Genomic DNA, 16,021 nt, shown 5'->3' with positions numbered 1-16,021 from the left:
GTTTTGTCTTTAAGCTAAACAATGTAAAGAAATTAACATCACTCACACAAGAGGAAGTTCTCATCCAGAAAACGTATACAATTTTGAAAAAAGAATAGGTCAATTTCTGCTCTCAAGTACACTACCATAAATCTAGGATGACTCCATTGAAATCATTACAGTTACTCTCATATAAACCTGTAATAAATGACAGAAGAATTTGGTCCAACATACAGGGTTTGACCCACAGCTGCAGCCACACAGTTACAGGTAGTAATGTATATCTTTACATGGCTCCATGGGGCCATCCCAGCAATAGGGGATCAACAGCCCCCCCTTTCCCCCAGTCATGCCCCCACAACCAAGCTTTTAAAATATTCATTATGGGGCATCAGCCATTCTTCAAGTTCAAAAGAAAATGTATGCGGGTTATATTTGGCAACAAAGCCAAGAGATCATGCACTTCGAATCATACATCTGTTAAACACAGACATTTTCTTAAAATGTACCTCAAAATAAGAAAAATAATTGGAGAATCTCTCAACTCATTGCTTATAGTCCATTAGAAAGAGCAAGGAACAAGGAGCTTTAGGGATTGGAGAAAACAATTAACTACAGCCTGTATCCATTGCAGTATTTGTCTGGTAGAAGCACAGATAATCAAAGGCTGAAATACGTAAATATATTGTATATACAAATTGAAAATGCCCAGGCATTACTCAGATCAGCAGCCTAGGAGTCTGATTCTGATCTCACAGTGGTGCAAATCAAACCCCACTGAAGTCCAAATGAGGTGACAGAATCAGAGCCGAGGCTAGTTTGATTTCAATTTCATTAATGTTTAGTTTGCAGTGGTTGGTTGATAGTCCATGGAAGAAAATGAAGTTATTCAAATACTAAGAACCTAATTACACGATACATTTGCAGCTCACTGTCTACATTGAGGGTGATTGAAATATTCTGTCGTGCATAACAGCTTAGAGCCTGAGCCAATGCCCATTGAAAGCAACGGGAGCCTTTCTATCAGGAGCGCTGGAACAATTTTTATAGGGGGTGCTGAGAGCCATTGAACCAAACTGTAAACCCTGTATATAATGGAAACCATTTCAAGCTAGATTCCCCAACACCCCTAGTTCCAGCACCTATGCTTTCTATTGACTTGAATGGGCTTTTGGATCAGGGTTTTATTGCACAAAATGAGCAATTAGCTTCTGGCCATGCATTCTGGTGCAATGGTTACAGCCTCAACCTATCTGGCTACAATCCATACAAAATGGGCTGTTGTATTAATTTAGATTCAATAAAGGGGCCCAAAGAGTCCAGGGTGTTAACACGACCCTGTCACTATCCACATCCAGTGTTAAACATGGTTTAGGGTTTGGCATACAGAGACCTCAGCCTAGCATGGCAAAGACACTGTTAAAAATCTTTTCAGACTTTTGTTAAAGGTACAGAAAGGAGGAAAAACAGTTAAAGCATTTGAAATGTAAAGCATTAAGTAAGGCTCTGATTGTAACAACATCCCTTGTTCCTTTAGCTGTAGAATCTATTAATCTAGTTGGCCTTAGAATTTATCAATCTAGTTGCCTCTCTCTGGTCACAGGCTTACAGCAATGTGCAAAATGTGCAGTTTTCGATGACTAAGCCAGACTCTTATTAGACAGAAGTAAGAAGGAGAGATAGGAAAGAGGAGAAATAAGATAGGGAAGAAAAAAGACATATTGGGCGGGAAACAAAGTCTCACACCTGAGCTGGTCTTTGGGATTTAGCTGAAGCTGGTGGAGGTGGTGATATCTGGGTCACTCTCTCTGGCTCTGTCTGGTCAGAACATGTCTCAGGATTAGGACGAAGAAGGTCTGGGGCCCCAAGACAAGGTGGGATGGCAGCCATGATGCTGAATCTCGCTCCTTCCCTTCTCTCAGCTTTCACTCAGCCAGCATTGCTGTAGACAGCTTCCCCTCCCCCAAGTCTCTTTCTGAGGACTCCACAAAGGGGAATGATGTGTGGAATGGTCTGTCCTCTCGTTACTGTGTCCATCAATTATGGTTCATTGATTTCCTATTGCACACTTTTTATTTTTTATTTTTTAACTAAGCATGATCTTAACACAATCCTTGAGTTACAACAATTGGCTTTTTGTGTGCACATTTCCCCATCAACATCCGTTTTCTATATTATTATGACATCATATGAACTTTCACTCACTTTTTACAGTTGAGTTCATGATTAGGGTAAATGTGTAGGTCCATCTATCACAACAGGTATAGAACATCTCACATACTTCTCTTGAGACACCTCAGTTGTATCTTCTGGGAGATTATTTCTTGAAGAGATCTGGGTTTGAGCTGATGTGACTTATTGTAGGGGATTACAGCCTTGTCTATATTAGATACATTATGCCCCAAATCCCCCTGGTTACCAATACTGTATTTGTTCAGCTTCAATGATGTTAGCAACTTTGGAGCCCTCAAGCTGCTGCTGGCATTTTACTCACGGTGTCATCTAACTCTGCTCAAGTTGGGTCTAGGGTGGGATTTTTAAAAATTCCCCAGTGAGTCAAGTCCTTAATTCCCATTGAAAGTCAAATGGGAGTTAGGCACTTTTGAAAATCCCACCCCTAATCAACTCAGTGTTTAATATGCCTTGCACTTGCGTTCTAAATATTGCTAACACCGAGGGGGCTGCAACAGTATTCCAGTAGTGGGACATTTTTGTAAATAATCCATGTGAAGCCAAGGCTCTAGTAACAGAGAGCATGTCCCAGACATCAGGTCAGTAGCATATTTCAGTAGCGCTATTCAGTAGCAGCTTTTTCAGAGATTTTTTAGTCCTTTCAGTGATTCATTGCTGTTTCTGTTTTGTGGACTTATAAAAGCACTCAGTGTCTGTACTGTTTAAACAATTCTAAACATCAGCATTCTTTAAGGGATGATGACTACTGAATTCCCTTCTTAAATATGAGATGGGCTTTATTCCTCAGATCTCCATGTGAGTGACCATTGTAGAAAACTACCCCTCACTCCAAGTGCCTGCAAATCACACTGAATTCTATTGTGGCTCACTGTATGCTTTGTTCCACAAAAGCGTCTTTTAGGAAGTTTCCTTGCCACTTTGCTCTTTCTGGTTTTGCATTAACTTGGTAAAACACCAAGAACAGATCCCAGAAGAGACAAAACCCCATTTTACTGAGTCCCATTTAATGGTATTGAAGGTATTATTGAAGATGCTGGTCAGGAAGATAACCAAAGAAACTCCCTCTCCAGCACTCTCACTTTGAAAGCAAGCACCTAATACAGCAATAGAGAATGCTGTGCAGAGCGGGGACCCCACTTTTGCCCTAGACTTTAATACTCAATCCCATGAACAACATTATTTTCCTGCCCAGCGTGACGTGAGATGTAAGTTCTCATCCCGCTTTACTCCCACCCACAGTAAATGTCAGCTATTGTTTAAAACAGGGGTTCTGAACCTTTTTCTTTCTAAACTCTGCTCCTCACCCCCGTCCAACATGCTATAAACACTCCACAGCCTACTTGTGCCACAACTGTGTTCTTGCATATAAAATCCAGAGCTGGCATTAGGGGGTAGCAAGCAGGGCAACTGCCCAGGGGCCTACGCCACAGGGGGCCTCGCAAAACTAAGCTGCTCAGTTTCAGCTTCAGCCCCAGGTGGCAGGGCTCAGGGTAATGGGGCTTCAGCTTTCTGCCCTGAGGCCCAGTGAATCTAATGCTGGGCCTGCTTGGCAGACCCTCTGAAACTTGTTTGTGGCCCCCCATGGGGCCCGGGACCTTTGGCTGAGAATTGCTCACTTAAAAAAAACAAAAAATGAGTAGCCCCGAGTGGGAATACAGCTCCTGCATTATCTTGCCATAGAGTCACAGAGGACACACATCGTCACTACCATCGTGCTAAACTCAAAAGACAGGATGTTGGCCCTTTTAACATGTGGGCAAAATTAACAAAATTAAAGAGAGAGAGAGAGAGAGAGAGAGAGAGAGAAACAAACAGGAAAGTAGATTCCTAAAGGAATTGGTTTAAAGTGCAGATAAAAGTGTACAGTGCAGTACAAGCACAGATTGCTAAACTTAAATCTCATAAAGAAAACCATTAAGGCAACATTATTTTTCTCCATTGTTAAATGTAAACTAAACTAATAGTAAAAAAAATCAAGAAGGATGGGGAAGGAGACTCCAGATGACAGCTGCATTCTTTATTACAGTCCTTCCCCATGTTCCATCCTGTAGAGCCGAAACATCAATATAGTTCACATGCCAGCTCCCAAGTAAATAACACATATTTCCTGGTTATCTCTAATCTGGGTAGCAATGTGTGTGTACAGGGAGACTGGTGAGTAAGCTGCAGTTCGGACCAGGCATCCTGTTTGGATGAGAGTGTTCTTCACACAAGATCTTGGGGAAGTTGCTCTAGACATTCATAGAATTATAGAATATCAGGGTTGGAAGGGACCTTAGGAGGTCATCTAGTCCAACCCCCTGCTCAAAGCAGGACCAACACCAACTAAATCATCCCAGCCAGGGCTCTGTTAAGCCTGAACTTAAAAACCTCTAAGGAAGGAGCTTCCACCACCTCCCTAGGTAACCCACTCCAATGCTTCACCACCCTCCTAGAGAAAAAGTTTTTCCTAATATCCAACCTCCCCCACTGCAACTTGAGACCATTACTCTTTGTTCCGTCATCTGGTACCACTGAAAACAGTCTAGATCCACCCTCTTTGGAACCCCCTTTCAGGTAGTTGAAAGCAGCTATCAAATTCCCCCTCATTCTTTTCTTCTGCAGACTAAATAATCCCAGTTCTCTCAGCCTCTCCTCATAAGTCATGTGCTCCAGCCCCCTAATCATTTTTGTTGCCCTTCGCTGGACTCTTTCCAATTTTTCCACATCCTTCTTGTAGTGTGGGGCCCAAAACTGGACACAGTACTCCAGATGAGGCCTCACCAATGCCAAATAGAGGGGAATGATCATGTCCCTCGATCTGCTGGCAATGCTCCTACTTATACAGCCCAAAAGGCCGTTAACCTTCTTAGCAACAAGAGCACACTGTTGACTCATATCCAGCTTCTTGTCCATTGTAAGCCCTAGGTCTTTTTCTGCAGAACTGCTGCCTAGCCACTCAGTCCCTAGTCTGTAACAGTGCATGAGATTCTTCCGTCCTAAGTGCAGGACTCTGCACTTGTCCTTGTTGAACCCCATCAGATTTCTTTTGGCCCTGTCCTCTAATTTGTCTAGGTCCTTCTGTTTCCTATCCCTATCCTCCAGCATATCTACCACTCCTCCCAGTTTAGTGTCATCTGCAAACTTGCTGAGAGTGCAATCCATGCCATCCTCCAGATCATTAATGAAGATATTGAACAATGACAATCTAGGTCATGGGAAGCCCCCAAATCACTGATCGATCTGGATTGTTAAATATTGATGAGGGTGGGGAGGTAACAAATAGTAAAATATCAGAGAAACATTAACTGGTGTGAAATGCTAATCTCCAACAGAAGGTGTTATGTCCTGCCTAACAAGGAAGGGTCATCAACCCCAGATGGACTAAAGTGGGACCAAAGGGACATTAGAAGGGATTAAAGACTTTGTTGTTTCCTCTCCACCCCGCACCCTCCGGGTGTCCCATGAAGATGAGACTTGCAAGTGAATTCATCCCATCAGCTGAGGTTGCAATTTGAAGCAGAAACAAGGAAGGGAATAAAAACCCCTAACAAGGAGGAACTGTATCTTTATGCTGCTTAGGCTCTGCGGGGCAAGGATTACTAGGCATAAATAAAAGATCCCCACTGATTAGCCTGTGTTAGCTCTAAAGGACATATAGAACTTGCTTATCATAGAAGCATGTATTACTTTTTGAAATTTAAGATTGGGACTCATTTGTGTTTATATACATTTGCCTGCTTTAACTTTGTAAATAACTCCCCATTTCCTTTTCCTATATAATAAATCTTTAGATAGTTCATTATAGGATTGGCTACAACCATTGTCTTTGGTGTGAGATCTAAGGCGCAATGGACCTGGGGTAAGTGACTGGTCTTTTGGGACTGAGAGTAACTCGAATATTGCTGTGATACTTTGTGTATGGGACCATCTGTCACAAAGGTAAGCTTATCTGGGTGACAAGTTAGATCGGAGTACCCAAAGGAATTGTCTGCAACTCCATGTTTCAGCTGTTATAGTGCCTGGAAAGTTTACATTTGCTAATTGGTTGGTGAAATCTAAGTATAGAACACACAACCAATTTGGGGTTTGAGCCCTGGTTCTTACCAGTCTGCCCTGAGGTTGGTACTCACTCTCTTGAGTCACTGCAGGAGAGCTTGACAATTACTGGCATCACCTTAGAAGAAAAAAGAGAGAGAGAAAAGTAAATCACTTGTCTTGAAGGCATTGTTAACATCAGGGTCAGCTCCAGGCCCCAGCACGCCAAGCGCGTGCTTGGGGCAGCATGCCGCGGTGGGGCGCTCTGCCGGTCGCCGGGAGGGCGGCAGGCGGCTCCGGTGGACCTTCCGCAGGCACATCTGTGGGAGGTCCACTGGAGCCGCGGGACCGGTGACCGGCAGAGCGCCCACCGTGGTGTGCCGCCGTGCTTGGGGTGGCGAAATGGCTAGAGCCGCCCCTGGTTAACATGTTGCTGGGCACCAGAAAACTTCAAATGATTCAAACACTGATTTGCTGTAGATCTTGGGCACAAATCACTTAATCTGTCTGAGCCTCTCTCCATTTACCATCTTTTTTTTTTTTTTGGCAAAAACCATTCACTAAAAAAATTCAGATCATTTTGGCTAGCCATAAAGCTGGTCAATATTTTTCAACACTCACCAACAACAGACGAGTAAATGAAAGCTTGAAAACAAACAACAAAACATTTCCAAAAAATTTCTGTGACATTTCTTATTTTTTTCCCCCAGCCAGCTCTGCTTGCATCCTTCTCTTGCAGGGGAACCCTGATGCTGTTTTAGTATACTTTTCTAGTATACATAAAGGAGAGAAGCCTGCCCACAGTTACCCTCGTACAACCCCACTACATTCAGCATCATTGCATGCATGTACCCATGAGATGAAGTTGGCACCATCATTTTAGTACTTCCTCCCAGTCTTCAATTTTCACTGGGGCCTGATCCTGCATTCCCCATGCATCCAAAACTCTCACTGAAGCCAGAGCAACATGGAAGTTTTGGATGTGCAAGGGATGCAGGATTCATTCCCATCTTTGCTTTCATGAAAAATTAATTACCCTTGTATTATGTTCTGTGAATCCATTTCCTACTATGCTGAATACAGGTAGTTTGGAGTTCCAAGCTTTTCCCGCTGTCTAATAGAAAGCAGGAGTTTTCCCAATATCATATACATTACCTAGGGTGGTTATTCTGATCTTAGTTACTTACACTGAAACCCCAGTGAAGTCAATGAACTTACAAATAGTGTGGGACAACAATCAGGCATGTCCTTAAATATCTTTAAAAACAGATAAATGTCTACTGTATGTCCACTGTATTGGAATTCTGTGAGCTCTTTTGAGAAAAATGCTCAAATGAGGACCGCTGGAGGGAACTAGCTAACAGGATTTACTTTGAACTTATCCAGTATGAATTGAATATATTAGAAATAATGAATCATTACAAGCTGATGGCTTAGAATACTAAATCCTCATTTAGTTTAAATATACTGGAGCTGCACAGGAATGATCTTGGAGGGTAATGAAAAGCAAAATAATGACAGATTACCCAGTTCACTAACTTCACTGATTAAAATCTTTCTCCATAATGAGCAAGCCAAATTAAACAGAGGCATGATGTAAAAATATAAAACACACTTTTTGTTAAAGTTTTAAGTAGCTCACTACGTTATTTGGGACAAATCTGAGGCCTAGGTTACAAAGGCCAGAAATACAGACACTAAATCATTTTGAAATTCTCACTCCTAAATTATATCCAGGCTACAATGACATTCCAATAATTGATGTAAAGACTAAATGTGTGGGTGGGAACCCCAAAATATCAAGTTTTGCAAATTGTGAATGAATAGATTTATACCAGCTAAGGATCTCATTCATTCATTTTGGAAGCTGGTAGTTTGGAGGACTCTGGGAGATGGAACTTTGCATGGTTCAGCTATACCAGAATGAGGACAGGAGACTAGGGTTGCCAATCCTGCAAGATTGTCCTGGAGTCTCCAAGAATTAAAGATTAATCTGTAATTAAAGATTATGTCATGTGATGAACTATCCAGGAATTCGTCCAATGCAACCTTACAGGAGACACTGAATATGGTTTAGTCAGGCCACAACTTTATTATTAGAAGTCTGCTATTATCCAGCAGATAAAAGTGTACAGTGCAGGTAACTCCATGATCATTACAATAACTACTTGGGGGCTTCCGCCAGCCCCCACTTTTTCCATCCTGGTCCCCAACCGTTGCTGAGACCTTACCAGCCACTCCTCCTCAAATGAGGGTTAAGGCAGGCTATAAAGCGGAGGGACGGGGGGCTTGGTTGGCTCACTGCCGTACCATTCATAGGAGCCCTGATCACCCTCTCCCCCCAGTCCGCTTCTTTAACAAACACCTCCTTTAAGTCCTTCACCAAGCCATTTATCTGGTCACTGTATCCCTTCCCTGGGGAGTTCCTGCACTGGACAGCTGCCCCACACTTACTGAATGAGTTGCGACATCATAGCTTAACTCCCTTCCCTACTCACCATAACAACCCCACACCCTGAACTTGCTGTGGGGAAGGTTAAAAGAAACCAACAACAACATTCCACCTAGGTCAGGCTCATGGTGAGGGGAAAATTCCTTTCCGAGAAAGGAGCGGCTAGTGCAATGCCCACAGCAGGTCCCTACCAAATCTGGTATTTTGCCACTTCCAAGGGCAGGGAGGCTGGGTGCTGCTCTGCCTGGTCCAGGGAAAAGATGCTTCTCCTGCTGCTCATCAACTCCCCAGTTCTTCTGGTCCCTGGGTGATGAGTCAGCGTTACCATAGTGACCCACGCTACATTTGCAGCAGCTTCTGTGCCTCTGTCTCACCTCCTATCCCTTCTCCTAGCCAGCTGGACAATGCCTCTGCTCCCCCAACCCCACTTAGGATGCGATGCGGTCAAACACACAGAGGGGAGGAAGAGGAGGGAGAAGGGGGAAAATGCACGCGTCAATGCTGGTTGACCCTTTGAGACAGATACTGGGAAGCCCTGAAGAGAGCGAGAGATAAGGGACCCAGCACTGTTAGTTGTTCATCTGAAGAGTTTTTTAAACTTATAATAAGTGACAAAATGTAACTAATCAGTTTAGTTAGAAAAAATGTTTTTATTACAACCTGAATTAATTCCCATTGAGAAAGAAATTCTTTCCTCAGTGTTCTGAAACCTCAAATTGTCAAGGTGTCCTATGCCCAATTCAAAATGGTGCGTCTGGCCATATGAATTTCACCCCATGAGGTTTATAGGATTATAGACTCGAATGTGCTCCATGCTAATGTTTAGATTTTTTGTACTACGGACCAGACTTTCATCTAATTTAAACTGGTGCGAAACTGGATAAATCCACTGAGTGAGATCCAGACCCCTTGTAGTCAATGGTAAAACTCCTATTGACTTCCATGAGGCTAGAATTTCACCTGTGGTCTTCAGTGGAGATACTCCTGATTCACACCAGTGTGAATGAGATGAAAATCTGGTTCATAGTATGAAAAACCTGTACATTAGCATGGAGCACATTTGAATCTATAATCCTATAAACCTCATGGGGCAAAAATCATACGGCCAGACAGTGTGAATCTGGCCCTACGTGCTCAGGGTTATAGGATAAATAAGGTACCAATCAGAGATGCAAAATGGGCTTCAGTATCAATCACAGTGGCAAAATGCTCATCCTTAGAAAATAGAAATCTGAATCCCCGCTGATTTATGTGCAGCAGCCATAGGAAATGTCTAATATTTCACTAATGGAAAAACGAATGTCAGATGGTAGGCATAATTGGAAAAGTACCACAACATTTGGAGTCACACGAATGATTTATTATACAGCATCACTTTAAATATGTTTAACTTATTTCCCTTTACAATTGGCTTCACATTTATTTATTTCTTTTTAGAGGGGAAAGCATCAGAGTCACTCTCTCCACGGGCCTGCCAGGCATTTACAACTAAGCTGAGACATTCCTTTAGATACATTTTGTTTGATCACAGTATTTTGTTAAGTGTTTATTAGTCCACAAAGATGATATTCATCGACATTTTCTTATAATTGTCTTACGTCATAATATGTTGTTTGCAGTACTGTTGTAGTTGTGTTGATCTCAGGATATTGGTCACTTGCCTTCTGCCTCCTACATAATAATATTCTTCTTTTCATTTGCCTTATTAAAAGAATTGGATATCAAGCTATTTAAAAATGGGCCACATGCTACTCTTGCAAACCAGGAACAGAAGCTGGCCTTTTGCTAGTAGAACAGAAATCTACCTACTTACTTCTACTAAACCTGCCCATTAAATCGGAGCAAATAACTAGCTGCTGGTTGTTAGAATTACACCAACTTGCAAAGAATTGCAGGAGGGCACGTCAGCACCTCTCCATCATTTTCTTCGTTTCTGAGGGATTTTAAACAGGCTTGCAATAAAATTGCTCTGGGCCCAATACCTGATATCCCTGGTTCTCAGCCTGGGATTTATCAAAATGAATGGACTTTGGTTAAAACGTAACTTGGACTATATGCCCATACAAGGGAGTAAGAGGAAGTAAGAATTCCCCTTATGCCCCTGCACAGCCTATGTAGCTCTTGGGCCCAGTTACTCTGCACCACCAGAGCAGGTGCATGGGGAGAGGCAGGAAACCCCACTAGCTGACTAGCACAGGTGAGTTAGCATGGGGCAAGTCATGCTTAACTGCTGTTATAGGTCCCCTGGAGCCAGGGGCTTGCTTCTTTGCCACCCCAAGCACGGCAGGCAGGCTGCCTTCGGCGGCACACCTGCGGGAGGTCCGCCGGTCCTGCGGCTTTGGCGTACCCGCCGCCGAAGCCGTGGGACTGGCAGACCTCCCGCAGGCAAGCCGCCGAAGCCGCCGAAGGCTGCCTGACTGCTGCCCTCGCAGGGACCGGAAGGGGGCCCCCCGTGGCTTGCCGCCCCAGGCACGCGCTTGGAGCGCTGGTGCCTGGAGCCGCCGCTGCCTGGAGCAGGTGAGGAAATAAACACAGAGCGGGTACTTCTGAAGCACAGTGCCTCTCAAGGCTAACCCTGGATTGCTGCAATTTATGTACCACCCCCTTCTTGTTCAGAGCTGTGCCTAAAGCCACAATCTAGGCCTTTGTTTCAATTTTTGAAAGAAATCCATTTAGTTACGTAAGTTACATATGACTGAAAAAACGAAGTGATGTGGCTTCACTGAGATATTTCTGAGTTCCTCCCATCCAAAGGCAGGTAAAAAAAGACACCTGCCTTTAATAAAAGAAAAATGTTATATCTGAAAGAACCATAATATTGACTGAGCATAAGGGGGTCACTAGCTAAAACACATTGTAACAAGGTAAATATTTCCTTAATAAGTTGTAAGTTAATTTTACATATTTTAAAAAATTTAATTTACTTTTCCTCACTATTTTCTGCTCAAAAAATAAGCTAAAGCTTGCTCAAAAACAACAATTCTTCTCATGGCCTGCTAACTGGGCGTGGAACATTGCTTAGAATAATATTGGGGAGATAATACAAGGGGAATGTTACAATCTTCCACTTTAACTGGTAGCAGATTAAAAATCCTTGTGTGAGGATGAAACAAAGCAAAGTCTGTACCTTTGCCTTTACAACCACAGATTAATCTGAATGCAGCATTAAAATGAAAATATATTTAGATATTTTATCTCCGAGTATTACATTTTGCTAGGAAATTAATGCTCTCCTAGTCTGTTTTTCATATTTCTACTTTTCTTCCTTTCCACTTTTTTTCTATTCTATATCTAACTGTTGCTTTTCCCCGAGTCCTTTTTCAGTATTAATTCCTTTTTCTATAATTTTGTACATAACAGTAGGATACATTTGTGTGTCTTTGTCTATGCTCCCACAAGGCCGATCACTGACTTCTGCTGAATGGAATGGGCCAGGTCTGCTCATGGGGCTGCTATGGCGTTGCCCCTCTAGAGACTCCAGCACACAGTGCATTTAAGCCCTAATACTTTTACACAGACTAACATCTTTAAAATATGTGAATGATCATATTACACAGTACGTATATTTGTTACAGTCTACAAAGGCTAGATTCTCAGCTGGCGGAAAGCAGCATGGCTCCACTGACTGGCCCACAATAACTAATTAGAACTAGGGGTGTAATGGGAAAAAAAAGCTATGAATATTCACTTGAATTTTTTAATGAATTCACTTCAGCTGTGTTCATTGTCCCTTTTAAGCAAATAGAAAGTAAATGTAGGGTTTATATTTATGACTTCTCACACAAGAAGTCAGATTGATTATGAAAACTATGCTCATCCAATCAAAATAAATTTTGAACCATTGAAATCTTCCACCTAACTGATTGCAAACAAACCACAGGACAACTGAGATACATAGCCACAATAAGAGCAAGTTATTTTTGCGCTTCCATCAAGTTATTTTTCTCTTTTTAAAAAAAAATTCTTCTTTTCTCTTCAGTTTATTTGCCTCTCATTGGTTTCCCCCTTAAACACCACTTCTAATCTAATATTTTAGGGATTTTTGTCTTTCTTTTCTCAAACATCTTTGCTCACCCTTCTCATCCTTTGTAAAAGGTAATTTTACATTGCTGACCCCTTACAGAGCAACAATTCCTGAAACCAAGTTACAAGCAAATTAGAGATTGAGAATGCAGTCCTTAAAAACCAGACAAAACTCTCATTGATAGCAGTCAATTTTCTTTCATGAAGACTGCAGAATTAGCCTTTAAATGGGATTTTGTTGTTGCAAAAGTGTTTAAAGTTTGTCCCCAGGGAATCTTTCTTTAAGATGTTTTCTACCATCTTGAAGATCTCTCATACACCCACATAAGAAAAATCTCTTTTCAACACTACCAATTTCTCTTAAACAGCAGGACAAACATCCCTACCAGCAATCTACCTGCCAAAATGAAGGGCTTCTCATAAGTAAAGGGGATGTCTTCAACACTTCATTTCAGTCTCTGCGGTAGGAACATAGCCCAAGTGATTTAAAAATAATTAGCTGATGGCAGCAACAGTAATTTCCTCATTGCCAATGGAGCTCTTCAAGGTAATATTTTCTCTCTCTTCAGGAGCATCACACTCTTCAACTGAATAATGATGGACTTGAACAAATATCAGTCTAGCAAGATTGCAACCTCTGAAACCTGTAATCCCACCTTCTGTGTAGTAATCCAGTGTTTTTAGAACTACAGTCAAGCCCTCCACAACAGTGATGTAGCTGTGTGTAATTAAAATCAATGCAGCTGAAATTCAAGTTTCTGAACCAGCATCTTCCCTCTACACAAACGTCAACTCTGTCAGCAGTACCGAGTACCCAAACTATCACCAAGTACTACTAGCCAAACATCCACCTACAGAGATACATCTCACACTCTCCACACAAATGCCTTATACTAGTTTTCTATTTCAGCTCCATTTACATGCTGTGCTAGCACTTACCGACACTACCATCCATATTAGCAACGTCATTCTCCAAACGAAGCTCTGTGAAAAGTATGATCTAGATTTTATCTTCTGGATAGTTCATCCATCCATAACAAAGAGTTTTGCTGAAGCACATCTCATGTATCTTCCACAACAATCTAACTCTTCAATGTACAGTGCTTCCACAGATCTTTTATTTCCATTCTGTATCTATGATCCCCCCAAGTAGGATTCAAGAGAAAACCAGTCCAAGTTTGTGATCACACAATTGTCACTTTAGCCTTCATTCTGAGCAATCATTCCTTCTTCCATTCATTTCCCTTGCACAAATGCAGACGCTGGGCACGCCCATAAGACTGCATCAACATTTGTTTTGCAGTAGCAACAATCAAGTTGATGCCCCATTTTGCCAGGCACTGTGCAAAGCAAAGATGGTCTCCAGGTATCCCGGCAAGACTATAACAATCAGGGATTACTGAAGAGAAATACACCAAAGACCCTTCAGCTTGTAAGGCCAAATCCTCACCTGCCCAGAAGAGTCATGGGGACAAACAGCATGCCTGGTTCATCCTATGGTGTCCTACAAGCTAGTCCAGTATTGATGGGGAGGCTCAGACCACTGAGCTGTGTATGCATGGGAGTGGCTCACTTTACCACTCAGAGCAGGAGTACATATATGCCCATCCTTTTCCAGCGACACCTGCTGATGAATGCAGAGTACCTGCTAGCTAGCTTGGAGGATAGATACAACATCCATAGGACAGGCCCCATTGAGGGTGTTGTGTGATGTCAAATGTGTTAAATTCTAGTGTACTCCCATAAACGATGGAGAGAGCCTATCTTGCTATTTTCTGAGGAAAAAGAGCTTCTCTATGACATCTTTGCCCTCAAGGCCCATGCCTTGGGACACCAGCACAGCACAAAACCATTGATGAGGTTCTATATCTCTGCCAGCCCTTTCTGTGAGAGCCAGGTTAAGGCCATAGCTACACTACAGACTTCTACCAGCAGAGCTGTGTCAGTCAGGGGTGCGAAGAGGTGCAATTCATGACTGACATAGCGGTGCTGGCAGAAGCCCCTAGTGTAGATGCAGTTACTACATTTTTACCAGTATAGCTTGTTTTGATTGGGGGTGGGGTGGAGTGGGGGTGGAGGTGGGGGTGGGGAGGTTGGAATAAGCTATACTGATAGAGTGCCTGCATGCTAGGAGCACTTTGGTGGTACAGTAGGGTACGTCTTCACTACCGGCCGTATCGGCGGGTAGCAATCGATCCCCGAACCCGCTCCTGTCGACTCCGGAACTCCTCCAATGCGAACGGCGGTAGTGGAGTCGACAGGGGGAGCCGCGGACGTTGATCCTGCGCTGTGAGTCCGGTAGGTAACTCGATCTAAGATATTTCAACTTCAGCTACACTATTCATGTAGCTGAAGTTGCATATCTTAGATCTATCCTCCCCCTCCCCACAGTGTAGACCAGCCCGTAATGTGGTATAGCTATTCTGGTAAAGTGTCCCTAGCACAGACCTAGCCTAAGATTAAAATTTACACTCAGTTTAGCACAAAGAGCTATCCATGAAAGCCTGGGATCAGCATATCATGTGCTTAAATTCCATTGACTTCCTAAGCTAGCAGGCTGAGAAATGGCATTAAATTTTAAACCCAATAGTCGTATGCAAAAAATTGTCACTGTAACTGCTATGTGCCAAAGCGGAAGGCTCTCACGACAGTACAATTCCATCACACAGGGCATGCCTTCTTCATCACATTAACAGTGAACATGAGCCAACGCACTCAGCTGCTCAGAGAGTAGCCAAACCAACCCTCCATGCTGCTCTTCAAATATTACAATGCCCTTTTGTTCTTGTTTGCTTGGGGGGCAATGGGGGCTCGCCCAGACTTTTCCTCAAACTTTCTCAAAACCCAAGAACCATTCTTATAAAGCACAGTGACAAAACAGGAGAATTGAGTCACTCATAGATAGGAAACCTACTGAAGAAAACATATCATTTGTCAAAGATATCAGAAAGCATTTGTTAAATACATTTTCATTTCAGCCTGAACAACTAACTTTGGAAACACCATTAAGTTCTTAGTATATTGGCTTAATATCTCATCAAGAACATTTACAACTATAACCAGATAAAACTGAAAATGATCATTGTTGGAATATATTCATTTACTTTATATACATATGGTCTAATACTCTAATAACTTAATTTACTATATTTTAAAAAATAAGGGGCATGGTTGTATTTTTATAGTGACCATTGGAGTTCTAAGTACTTTACAGTAATGAAAATATTATCAGTCCCCAGACCCCTGCCAAATCTGTACAAAACCAGAAGAGAGTTTTTAACTTTAAAAAGAGGAGGGCTTGTCAACATTTGGAAGTTAAATTGCATTATGATAGGGTGGGAATTTAAAGTGCAATAC

The sequence above is a fragment of the Mauremys reevesii genome, linkage group 2 (assembly GCF_016161935.1).
Source record: "Mauremys reevesii isolate NIE-2019 linkage group 2, ASM1616193v1, whole genome shotgun sequence".
Taxonomy (NCBI): Eukaryota; Metazoa; Chordata; order Testudines; family Geoemydidae; genus Mauremys; species Mauremys reevesii.
Note: the sequence above shows the minus strand (reverse complement) of the source record.